Source organism: Panulirus ornatus, chromosome 22 (assembly GCF_036320965.1).
Source record: "Panulirus ornatus isolate Po-2019 chromosome 22, ASM3632096v1, whole genome shotgun sequence".
Taxonomy (NCBI): domain Eukaryota; kingdom Metazoa; phylum Arthropoda; class Malacostraca; order Decapoda; family Palinuridae; genus Panulirus; species Panulirus ornatus.
The window spans coordinates 16,276,256-16,289,264 of record NC_092245.1 but is presented as its reverse complement, the minus strand read 5'-3'; the positions used below and the strand labels follow the sequence as shown (position 1 = coordinate 16,289,264).

The 13,009-nt window shown below is 41.6% G+C and overlaps 1 long non-coding RNA gene across 2 annotated transcripts in view; it reads left to right on the top strand.

Annotated features, from left to right (window-relative positions):
* LOC139756480 (uncharacterized) overlaps window positions 1-4,553 on the top strand; it is a 52,599-nt gene extending 48,046 nt beyond the window's left edge. For both annotated transcript variants that reach the window (XR_011714357.1, XR_011714358.1), the window contains exon 3: window positions 4,447-4,553. This is a non-coding gene — a long non-coding RNA (uncharacterized lncRNA). The remainder of the gene's footprint in view (window positions 1-4,446) is intronic.
* The last annotated feature ends 8,456 nt before the right edge of the window (window positions 4,554-13,009 follow it).

Below are 13,009 nucleotides of genomic sequence, written 5' to 3'. Positions count from 1 at the left end.
CGTTAAGTTTCGCCTCTTGGTAAGATCTTGTAGATACTCGTGGTTAGGCTCTCTCTCTCTCTCTCTCTCTCTCTCTCTCTCTCTCTCTCTCTCTCTCTCTCTCTCTCTCTCTCTCTCTCTGTTTCTGTGCTCCATTATGGTTACAATATTTCATTCTCTGTTATTATTATTTTTTCCTAAACTGATGGTCAGAACAGTATCTGAATTCCCCCATGCTCGTTAAACTCTCTTAACGACTGGGATTATAACACCCAAACCCTTCGTTAAGCTTCGTCTGCTTCAAAAGCGCTCGGTAAGCTTCACTTGTTCCGAAATGGCTCGTCGAGTTGTTTTACCTATTCTGAAATGGCTCGTCAAGCTTCACCTGTTCGAAACTGCTCGTTTATTAAAGCTTACTGTTCCGAAGCATTCTTTTAACTTCACCTACTCAAGATCACTCGTTGGGCTTCACTTGTTCGGAACGGCTCGTTAGGATTCACCTGTTCCGAAATGCTCATTAAATTTAAGCTTCACCTGTTTAGAATCACTCGTTATGTTTCACCTATTCGGAACGGCTCGTTCGGCTTCAGATGTTTAGAATTTTCGTTCAGCCTTGCCTGTTAGAAACAGAACACCATCCTGTTCTTTATTGATAAATATATTTAATTTTCGTCCAGTTATTTTCTTAAAGCCTTTTAGAGAAAGAGAGAAAAACGAACCTGAACGCCAAATATCCGACAAAGATCCGTATCTCGAACGGCCCTCTATTGTTTCATCATATATAGTTTCGAGTCATATCTGTGTCAAAGCTCGATCCCGAAACGACCTCCGAATTGTCGTCGTGCCTCATTAAACGACATGATCTCGGTGGGAGCCAGGCTCTCCTGGACTCTGAAGATTATTATGTTAAGACGTCCGAAGCCAGATGTCTCTGTCTTGTAAGTATTTCCATCTTAAGACTTCCATGATAAAATAATTGCGAATGTTCCGCGTATATACGGATATATATATATATATATATATATATATATATATATATATATATATATATATATATATATATATATATATATATATATATATATATATATATATGTATATACATACACATATATATATATATATTGTTTCTTCGATGAACTGATCTAATGGAATTGATACTTTTTGATAGATACATATGCAAATATTCTTGCATTTCTGAGTATGATAGTCTATCCCATTTAAGTATGATACTCGAAGGCACGTTAAGAAATGTGCCTAATACACAGACATGCTATAGACACACTTTAGAAGAGCCAGCCACCACAATCAGCACGTACCACAAGCCCAAATAGGACCACCACCCACTACCACTACCACTCTACCACCATCAGCAGTAATTCCCAGTACCACAATCCCCATCAGACATCCTCATCCCGGACCATCCTCACCTCCCACAAACCCAAGCAGCACCACCACCACCACCACCATCATGGGCACCACACCTGCCCTGTACCTGGGCAGGAAGTCACACAAAACGCATCCCGCCTGGCATATGACGGATGACACACCGATGATCGGGAGACAGTCGCCATCTGTCAGCCAGCCACGTGACGTCTTCATCTAACGAAACCCCCACCAGCAAAAGGGGTGGAATGCCTGTTCGTCTTCTTCGTGGTGGTCACACAACTCGCGGCCAGCCCAACCAATGGAAAAGGAGGATGAGGATGAGGAGGAGGAGGAGGAGGAGGATGGGTCCTTCGGATCAGGTAGAGAGAGAGAGAGGCGTCTGCTTCTCTTCTTTGTCTATAGATGTTGACGCCCCACGAATTTACCCTGTGGAGTGTTACCTGCCAGAGATCCCCTTGGGAATTGAGGGGGGATGATCTCTCGTCCTGAGGGCAAGGATTACCTCGAAGTGGTAAAACTGTGACTGGACGTCCTTCGCTTCTGTGAGTCTGAGGGAGTGTTATTATGATGTGCCATCCTTCCCTGGGTTATTCAAACTTCGGTGTTGCTGAGGAAAAAGATACACTCCAGCATTATATTCAAGAATGTTACACAATCTAAGGTTTGGATAAAGAGATTATATGGTCTGTAATAGTGTCAGAATTTCCCTCTAAAATGCATTACTAAGAATATTATAGATAATATATATAAAATACTGAAACTTAATACTTGTTCAAGGGTGTAGCCAGTTACACCTGGTTAATTTACTGTACAGGCATCTTATCTTATTGCAAATTAGGGTCGTTCCTCCCTTTTCCCTTGCAAATAATCTTTTAGATAACAATCGAATACTTCGACATCGCAAGATAAGAGGATGACATGTTTGCTCAGGAGAGGGAGCTTTCGTTGCTTCTCACGTCTGTGACAAGAATGATCAAGTGATGTGGTGGCTAAAACTGTTGTGTTATTGCGAGATTGTTTATCAGCTGACGGCATATAAACACGTTACATAACCTTGAATACTGAGCAGCATATCCTGCCGGCAAGCAGACAGGCGACGACCTCCTTAAACCCGTTTCTTCGATCCAGAGGCATTCATCCATCTTTTTTTCTTTCTTTCTTTCCATTCTTTTACATTCATCCATTTGGTCCAGGCAGCTCCGTGATATAGAGTGAGAATAAAGAGAGAACCATTGGATTATTTCAGTCTCCGGCTTTGATAATGTAAGGCTTTCTTTTCAACCAACATTGACGAGTTATAGAAAGCAATGTTTGTTATGGCGTCTCTTTAGCCTCGCTGGTGAGCTAAGGATGAATTCTAAAGCTTTGTTTTTCTCTCTCGTTCGATACATTACTGAAGCTTCCACATGAGAGGTTGACAAGACGCGTTAGTGTGTTGTCTTCATACCACATTGTTGTCGCTCTCTCTCTCTCTCTCTCTCTCTACTCCAGGCACATCCTGCTTGCCCAGGTGCAGTCCGAAACTGCTTCGGCTTTGTCAGACTGACTGATCCCTCAGCACTGCACTGTCAGGGATATAGAATTCAAGGAAGCTTTTGACTCTCCAACGAACGAGGATCAAAGTGGGCTTCGACCCTCCTACGAACGAGGATTAAGAAGGTTTCGGATTGAGAAAGTTTCGACCATCTAACAAACGAGGATCAAGTAGGCCTCGACCCTCTTGCTAAAGAGGACTGAGAAGGTTTCGAAACCTTCTCACGAACGAAGTTTAAGGGGCTTCGAACCTCTGATCTTAGTGATTGGTTTTCATCACCCAATTATCAGATCATTTTACTGAGAGTCGGTAAGCGACGTGTCATGGATTCTTTTGCCGTCGGCTGTGAACGGCAAATTGACACCGGCTGCCGGTAAATAATTGGCTAAGGCTATTCTGCCGGAGTCCCTTCAGCTTCGTGATTAAGAAGGTAGTTAACGGTTTCATAAAGGCCTTATGCTTTTCTCACGTTTTACCTCGTTTGATCATATATACCTATGGGTTAGCGTTCAAACATCGTGTTCATTGTACATATATATATATATATATATATATATATATATATATATATATATATATATATATATATATATATACATACGGTGGCCGGTAATCGTCCGGCAGAATAGGCTTTTGCATAAAAATGTTGGTCAGCCGGCATTGGTATGCGAGTGGCTGTTTCGCCAGACACGAGTGGAGCTTTTAAAGACGGCAACCAATCAGTGACCACCTTCGGCAAATTAAGCGTTCGATATTTATACGATTTATATATATATATATATATATATATATATATATATATATATATATATATATATATATATATATATATATATATATATATATATACCTGTTTTCAGGAAAACCCTTTTGGATCGTACACTCTTAACAAATAGGCGATCTCATTACCAAATATTCTCTGCCGACATCGTTGTAACTATATAAATTTCCTTAAGTATCTTTTAACAGCAGGGATCCCAAAAGATAGAGTAGATAGCCGGGTCCTCACAGCGGCTCATAACCTTCATCTAAAAATGTATTTGGGGAGGTCCACTGTCCGCTGGATGGTGGGGTTACGCAACGGAAAAGCAGGTAACATGGTCTGTTACTGGAATGTATTCTGCGGTAACGAGTTTTACAGATGCGTTAAATAACACGTAATCTGATACTTTGATTATCATTATTTGCATTAAGAGAGACAAAATCATTTTTTTTTCACACGTTAATGAAATATGACAATGGTAAGTTAAAGCTCATACACAAGAATGTGAAAAACTATCCAAATCATAATGTTGAGTTGCAAATACATAGAAACAAGTATCATAAAAGTATTTTTTGTCATAATGATAATAAGATCTAGCACAAAGATAAGAAACATTAAAAGGTGTCTTTCTTATAATGATGAAATCTTCCTTATAAATTTTCTTTTTGTAAAAACTGCCTTCGTCATAATGACTAGCTCAAACTGGTAGAAAAGAGAACTACAAAAAAAAAATCTTTATAATTATTATTTCTAAGTTGCACATTCGTTTGTCTCTACACAGATCCACGATGTGGCAGAAACCCTGAGAACTCCTGATGATGTGGCAATGAAACCCTGAGAACTCCTGATGATGTGGCAGAAACCCTGAGAACTCCTGATGATGTGACAGAAACCCTGAGAACTCCTGATGATGTGGCAGAAACCCTGAGAACTCCTGATGATGTGGCAGAAACCCTGAGAACTCCTAATTATGTGGCAGAAACCCTGACAACTCCTGATGATGTGGCAGAAACCCTGAGAACTCCTAATGATGTGGCAATGAAACATTGCTTCAAAGTTTCATTACAAGATGAAAATGGCAAGTTGTCGGATGCCACAGCCATAGTGGACGGTAGGCATACCGTGCTGATACAGAGGATTTCTCCATATATTTTGGTATGATGATAAAGAATTTTTCTCATTATATTTTCGTTATTTGTAATGGTATTTCCTCATTATATTTATGTGTATCAGGAACAATGTTTTCTCCTTATAAAATGATGTATTATCAAAGCTTTCTCCTTTTGCTGTGGTGTATCGACAAGTGAGCATTTTTCCTTATATTATGGTGTCTCAGTAAAAGAGTTCTCTCCTTACATTAAAATGTATCATTAAAGAGGTTTTCTCCTTATCTTATGGTGTATCAGTAAAGAGGTTTTCTCTTTATATCGAGGCGTATAAGTAGAAATGTTTTCTCTTTATATTATGGTGTATCAATAAAGAGGTTGTCTTTATATCGTGGTGTATCACAGAAGGAGCTTTTTTTCCTTGTAGTATGGTTTCTTATCAAAGGATTTTCCTTCTTGTATAGTGATGAAATGATAAAGGAGTTTTGTCTTTATATCATGATGAAATAGATGAAAACCTTTCCTTCCTTTACTACTAATGCCTCATTATACCTCCTGTCAGTAGTGGTTTACACCCCTTAATTCCTGTAATTCCCCTTACAGTATGTCCTCAGCATCGCCAATCTCCTTCCTCCTACCGCCCTTTGAACTCTGTAAGGCTCACATCAGTGTAAACAGTCTCTTCCGCCTTACCATCGCTTGGAACTCTTCGGACTCCCTTTAACGCTGCCTGGGTCTCTATCGTCCAATTTAAACACCCTATAGTACTGGGTAGATCACCCTCCACCCCTCCCCTTCAAATCAACCCTTAACAATAGCATCCTCCCCTTGTTTCCCTTTAAATCAGCTTTTAGTACTGGCGGGATTCTCCCCCCCCCCTCCCCCTTTGTCCTCTTTAAGGCACTTCTTTAGTACCGGCAGCTTCCTTCCCCCCACCCACCCCCGCTCCTTTCGACCTTCGGCTGATGCATAGCTTCTCCCGGGTGAGTGACAGCTCTCATCCCTCATGGACCCGGGCTTGATAGACGTCTATTTGCACGACACCCTGAAGGAGGAGGAGGGAGGAGGAGGAGGAGGAGGAGGAGGAGGAGTAGGAGGGAGGAGGAGGGAAGAAAAAGAAGAGGGAGGAGGAATGGTGTTGCTCAGACCCTCGAGAGATGTTGGGTCTTGAAGACCTTGGACGAAGTGAGGAAAGGAATCAATATCAAAGGCAGTGTAGTAGTAGTAATAGTAGTAGTAGTAGTAGTAGTAGTAGTAGCAGTGGGTCCGGTAGCGCGCTAGCGCCACCTTCAGTAGTTTCCTTAATGGTGGCCATTTTTTTTCCCTGGCGATTTTCGGGGCAAGAAAGAGGTAGAACGATGAAGCCACCAGCCTTCACCAGGTCCTCCACTCCCACCTTCCACCCAGCCTTCGCCAGATCCTCTCTCTCTCCTCCCCCCAACCTTCCTCCGCTCGGCCTTAAGCCCCACTTATACATGCAGGGAACGTTTAAAAGTAATTGACTTAATTTGGTAAATGTCTCCAAATTGACTTTCAAATGAGCTTTCCCACAAACTGCCAAGAAAGGTTTCACCTTCGGCTCTACCGCTTCAACCCCTCGACTGCAACCCCTTCGCCTGAAGATATTTCCATTTTCTTTTTTTTTTCTTTTTACTTAATTCGAGTTTTTTTTGTAGAATCTGAGATGATCAAGCTAAGCTTCTTCTTCTTCTTCTTCTTCTTCTTCTTCTTCTTCTTCTTCTTCTTCTTCTTCTTCTTCTTCTTCTTCAACTTGGATTGATTTTGAAAGCATCTGGACAAAGATTAAAGCATGAGTGATTTTTCTTACATTTATCATGGCAAAAAAAAAAAAAAAACGGACGAAAACTGCAGTTAGTGTTATGTCGGGTTAGCAAGAACTGCATTGCCTAATGCCCAAGTCCTCATAGGTCGATGGCCGTAAAGCCCAACAAACAAGGATCATAGAGGCTCTTCATCTAAGCATGGTCAGAGAAGACCATTTAGAAATGCAGACAGTGGTTAGCAGAAATTTCATAAATATTTAATGGTTTATGTATCCAAATCTATCTATCTATCTATCTATCTATCTATCTACCTACACATTTACCTATCTATCTACACAAGCTTTTACTTCATGAGAAAAGACATATGAAAGCAAAACATATATATATTCCTATATCTCCCTGCGTTGTATATATCAACCAGGATCTTCCTCTTGTTCACAAATGATCATTCTTCCTCCCATTCTTCTTCCTCTTCCTCCTCCTCCTCCTCCTCCTCCTCCTCCTTTTTGCTAGAGTTCTAGCCATCATTCTCCTCCCTTCCTTTTTGTCACATTCATTCTATTAATCCACCAAACATTCCCTCTACCCATCCGCCAACCGTTTCATCTATCCCTTCTTTAACCATTTCATCCATCCCTTCTCTAACCATTTCATCCATCCCTTCTTTCACCAGTTCATTTATTCCTTCTTAAATCATTTCATCTATCCCTTTTCAAACCATTTTATCTATCCCTTCTTTAACCATTTCAATCTATCCTTTCTCCAACCTCTTTTTTTCATGATTACGAGGACAGAATTCCAAAAAGAATCTTTGAAGAATAAGATGCCTCAAGATGATGTCTTTATTAACAATACCTTAACACTGATTTATACCTGCAGCACTTATCTGCCGCGAGGTATCTACTCTTGGCATTTGTCAATGTACTGCACACACTCGCACTCCCAGAGAATAATGTGACCTCTCCCCGGTAACTCAGCCTTTGGGAATTATCGAAAATGTCTACTGGCGTTGTCGGGATTGGTCGAACGATGGCCAAATACACCACCACTTAAATCAAGACTGGACTATGGAGTATTGGTTGTGTATTTTGTTACGAGGTCAAGATTAATGCCTCTAGTGGTGCTTTTCTCCTCTGTATGTTCTAAATGTGGAGCTGAAAATCAAAGGGTTTTCATAGATTCGAATAGCCTTCGCTACCCCGTTTGAAGTCTATGGACGTTCTGTAGATAGTTATGGGCGGTTTCTTCAACTTTCAGAGCTGCACTCCTCGCAGGAGCAGAGTTATCTGGGAATATTTTAGTGTGGGAAGTGTCTCGTCAAGGACACTCCTTTCCGTTTGACTTACCTCAAACAGGACCACTGTCGTCTTTTAACTCCTATCTGAAAGACTACTTTGACGATCAAAAAATTCTTTGCATGAGCAGCGATAACAAGACTTCTTCGAGCCTGCATGACACTGATCCCTCTCACATGCTTCCGTGAGGGAGAACTTTCATAATAGTTCAGTTCTCCGTCGGGAGAGAGAGAGAGAGAGAGAGAGAGAGAGAGAGAGAGAGAGAGAGAGAGAGAGAGAGAGAGAGAGAGAGAGAGAGAGAGAGAGAGAGAGAGGAGAGACGCGTGCCTACAAGGCTTTGAATAATTCTGCGCTGGACTGAGACTAGTGATTCATCTGCCACTACAAGTTTAACACAGAAAAACAAGGGTACTAACCCGGCTCCGATTTATCACAGGTTCTCTGAAGGTCCAAAGGGGAATTACACGTAAAAATTGAGTCATCTGGAAAATCAATTGTCCAGACGGGGTTGACAAGGGACAGATTCCGTTTCCTTCGTACCATACGTCCTGTTCGAACCCCTTTTCCTTATCTTTAGCAGTATCATTTTCAGCCCTTTTTCGCTCCCTTCGTCGTACCTTGTGCTTAATTCTTTTTTGTAACCCTTTCTCCTCTTTTCTACCTCCCCTTTCACCTTGCCCATTATTTGGCCTATGTCTTTTTTTCTTCTGTTATTCTCACTGTCGTCCCTTGAGTCTCCAGTTCTCACTATTCCCATCATCTAACTTGTGTCTCATACATTCCATTTTCCCACATATTTCCTTTCTACCTCCATCTTTTATTTGTCTACAAATTATCGTGTTTCTTCTTTTTCCTTTTCTCTTCTTTTTTGCCTCCTGGACACTTTCTTTTTCCGAAGTCAAAATACTTTTCCATAAATATCATCCTCTAACCATAACTCCCACATCTCTTTTTTTCCTCTACCTTGCTTCGTCATTCATATCAACTCCTCTTCCACCTCTCTCATCTCTTTCGGATCCGCACGCCATCCACACTACACCATTAACTCCCATATTCAGTCCCTTCTTGTCCCTGGAAGGAAAGAAAATACTTTCGAAAAGTGAAAATTTCTCTCGAAACCCCATACTCAAATTTGCTCTTTGAATTTCGAAACTACCATACCTTTTCGGTTTCTCTCTCTCTCTCTCTCTCTCTCTCTCTCTCTCTCTCTCTCTCTCTCTCTCTCTCTCTCTCTCTCTCTCTCTCTCTCTCTCTCTCTCTCTCTCTCTCTCTCTCTCTTACTCTCTCCTTTTCCTTGCCCTTACTAACCCCTTCTCCTTCCCATCTTTTTCCATCTCCTCCCTATCCTCCCTCCCACCAGCGCCCACCTGGAGACCAGACAAGTATAGAGAGGTTAACGCACTTGGGGTCTTGCTCCCTACCCAGTAGGTCAGGTTGATAGAGCTATGGCCACCTGTAGACAAGCTTACGTAAACACAGAGAAATGAAGAAATATCTCGTGGCACAGAAGGATGAAAAGGACAAGATCATGACAGAGAATAAGGTACACACACCTTGCAGAAATCTAAAAGGTTTTGTATAATAGTACCGAAAGTTCAAAAGATACTGGGTAGCACGACTGTAGAACACCCTTACCATAAGTAGAAATAGGTATTTAACACACACACACACACACACACACACACACACACACACACACACACACACACACACACACACACACACACACACACACACAAACACACGATTACCATATATGTAGATTCAAATGTGATATTTCTTGAAACATCTTCTCTTTTGCGCCTTAGAGTGCCACCATTTCAAGAACTCCTTTCCATAAACTTGTAGACTTGTCGTCTTAAAACGCTTTTATTTAGAAAAAAAAAATTGCCCTTTATTTTCAGGGTTGGATAAGCTGGCAAAGAAGAAATGGGGACTTTGATCAATTTGGCTTACTTCAAAAGCCTTTGGCTTCATTAGACTTGCAGTCTGGTTATGGAGGAAATGCTAATGATATTCCTAGTTATATGAAAGCCAGACGTCTAGAAGGATATGTTTCTAGCAATCTAGAACGCTCTCTGAAGGGCGGGGTCGAAAGCATAGGTTCGAATCCTAGCTGTGGCAGTCGGTCCACAGTCAGCCCAGAAGTTCATCCTCCCAGAGAAGCACCCTCTAACATTCTCTTCTCCTTCGTAATAAGTCAACGTACTTTACCTTGGGACATGGGTGCGAAGACGAGGAGGAAGATGAGAAAGAGGAGGAGAAAGAAGAGGAGGAAGAGCGAGAAAACCCGGGCACGCGTGAGCGTCTGCTTCAGAAAGCAATATGTGCGCACACAACCTGTCATGCCTCCGCCTGGCTCCGCTGGTGGCGGCCCCAGCTGCCGAGAGAGAGAGAGAGAGAGAGAGAGAGAGAGAGAGAGAGAGAGAGAGAGAGAGATAAGACACGCAGACAGACAATCAGAGAAAAATAAACATGGAGACACACACACACACACACACACACATAATGATAATTAACCTAAACTCAATTCCTTTTTCTCCTCGAAGCCTCAGTGTTAACATTACCATCACATTTACCGCATCTCTGGGCAAAGTTTTTGACTAGGGTTTTGAAAGAACCTTTTAGCTGTGTGTGTGTGTGTGTGTGTGTGTGTGTGTGTGTGCGCGCGCGCTTCTTAAACCCCATAACCTCTCGACCCACATACACCTAACCACAAAAGCCGAATGGAAAAAGACTGTATAAAACCCCAATCTTTTTCTTAGTGAGAAATCCAATGGACTAAGTGTTAGAGTTTATAGATGCCTAGTCCCCGTATCCACGTCTGGGAGAAAGAGAGAGAGAGTAGCATGACTCTGCAGCATAACAAAGTGTCACACCTTCTTCTTGTTAGCATATCATGTCTTTCCGGTGTAATAAATCGCATCAGGGAGGGAGCTACTGGGAGGAGGAGGGGTCGCATCGGGAGGGAGCAATTGCGAGGAGGAGGAGGAGGAGGGAGGCACAATGCTCAGTAACAGGATGAAGACAAAAACCAACGGAACCGGATGCGGATTTATGCGTTTCGTTCGTGTCGGAGAATCCGCTGACGTCACGCCTCGTCCGTCAGCCAGTGGCTCCACTGATCGTAAGCGTTTGTTTGTAAACATACGTCGCGTTCGTGATTGGAATTATTTTTCTTGTGTTTGTTTTAGTGCTGAGTGAGTTCCAGCATATGTTGTTGTTCGTAACAGCATAAAGTGTTGTTTCTCTCATTCTCGAGGGTCAAATATCCGTACCATAATTATCTACATTGATATGCAAAAACATTTGGTAGCCGACTCTATTATCAAACACATATGACTGTAATGATTGTGGGGTTATAGTAATTATATAATCGGGTGTCATAAGCATAAATTACTTTGATAAGTATAAATAATAACCACAATCATGGTAATTACCATCATACGAATCTATTGTCATTAGCATTAGCATTAGGACGGATGTCTCTTGTATTGTGATGTATTTAGCTTCGCTTCTGTGCATCTCTCCCAGAATTATTATAATGTAATTCTTCTACGTATGTCATTCGCACTATGATTATCAGAAGTTGCCTGCCATCTACAAATGCTATCTTTTCTTAATATATATATATATATATATATATATATATATATATATATATATATATATATATATATATATATATATATATATATATATATATATATATATATATATATCACCATTTTCGTCATTGGGATAACTATGTCTTATTGCTATCGCTATGACAATGATATCTTAGCAATTATCTTTTCTGTATCAGAGAAATAAAATGATATTACTACCATTTTGCAGTGCTCTTAAATTGTCATTAACAGCAATATAGCTAATCACTCCCATCAATCATAGCAATGATGCTTACTAACATCATTTTGTCAGTCTTTGATCACATTCGTGGTGTTATCTCTCTTATCTGACGTCTGAATATTATCAATCACTTGACATCATCACAAACCGGATCAGTATCATCACTTTATCTCTCCCAGTCACTGATAAGTCGACACTAACTTCACCAGATATACAGCTGAAAATATCACCAGAGTGAATGCCACATTGTCAACATCAATAGGTTTATCATTATCATTAGTCATACACTGATGTATTGTCCCTAAACAGATAGCATCAATCCCTCATTGATTTGTCGTTCCTTAGCAAGCGTCATCAACCCTTCACAGATATGTCGTTTCCAGAGAAAAAATACAATGATCGTTTATTGATATATTGTCCCGAAGGAGATAACATCAATCCTACATTTGATGTATCGTTGGCATGAAAACATCAATCTATCATTGATGCATCACTTCCAAAGCAGACGATATCCGTCCTCCATTGATAACTCGTCCAAAAGAAACTTTTGTCATCAACGCTCAGTAACTTGTTAGCGTCCTCATTGATGTCCCATCACCCTTTAGTGTAATCAGGAGCAGCGCATCACCACCAACGACTGTATCAGCATCATTATCATCAACATCAACCAGAACCCCCGTTTTTTCCAGGCGGAGGTGTTGAAGAGGTGCATGCTTTTCCTGCCTTTGGTGTGCTCAGGGGGAGAGGGAGAAAGACGGAGGGAAGAGGAGCTTTCCCCCACTCAGGCGTTTCCTCCTCTTCCTCCTCCTCCACCTCCTCCTCCTCCCATCCTTTTTTCTAACCCCCTTGGTACGTTGAGGGGAAAGGGGGCCCCCTGCACCTACAGAGGCCGCGTTATATGAGGCCCGGATGATGTACAGGCACTCATTCTGGGCTCCGGCAGCTGGCTCGCCTGATGAACATATTAGCACCTCTGCTGCCGGCGTAGCAGCCACCAAGCCTTCGGTTGGTGGTGGTGGTAGTGATGGTGGTGATACTAGAGAGGGCTGGGTTCGTATTGTGGTGATGGCGATAACGATATTGTCCACTGCAATATTGGTGCTTATTGCAATGCTGCTGAGGCTCGTGATGAATGAATTGGTAGTTGTATTCATGATGTAAAGTAACCACAACCATCACTACCTCTTCCAGCTACAGTTCTCCTTTACAAAGGAACGCCTAAAACCATCTCATTATCGTCCCCACGAGCGAGATGGGATGAGGAGGACACGTCATCCAGAAACCATCATCAGTGGTGGGTTTTTCTCTTC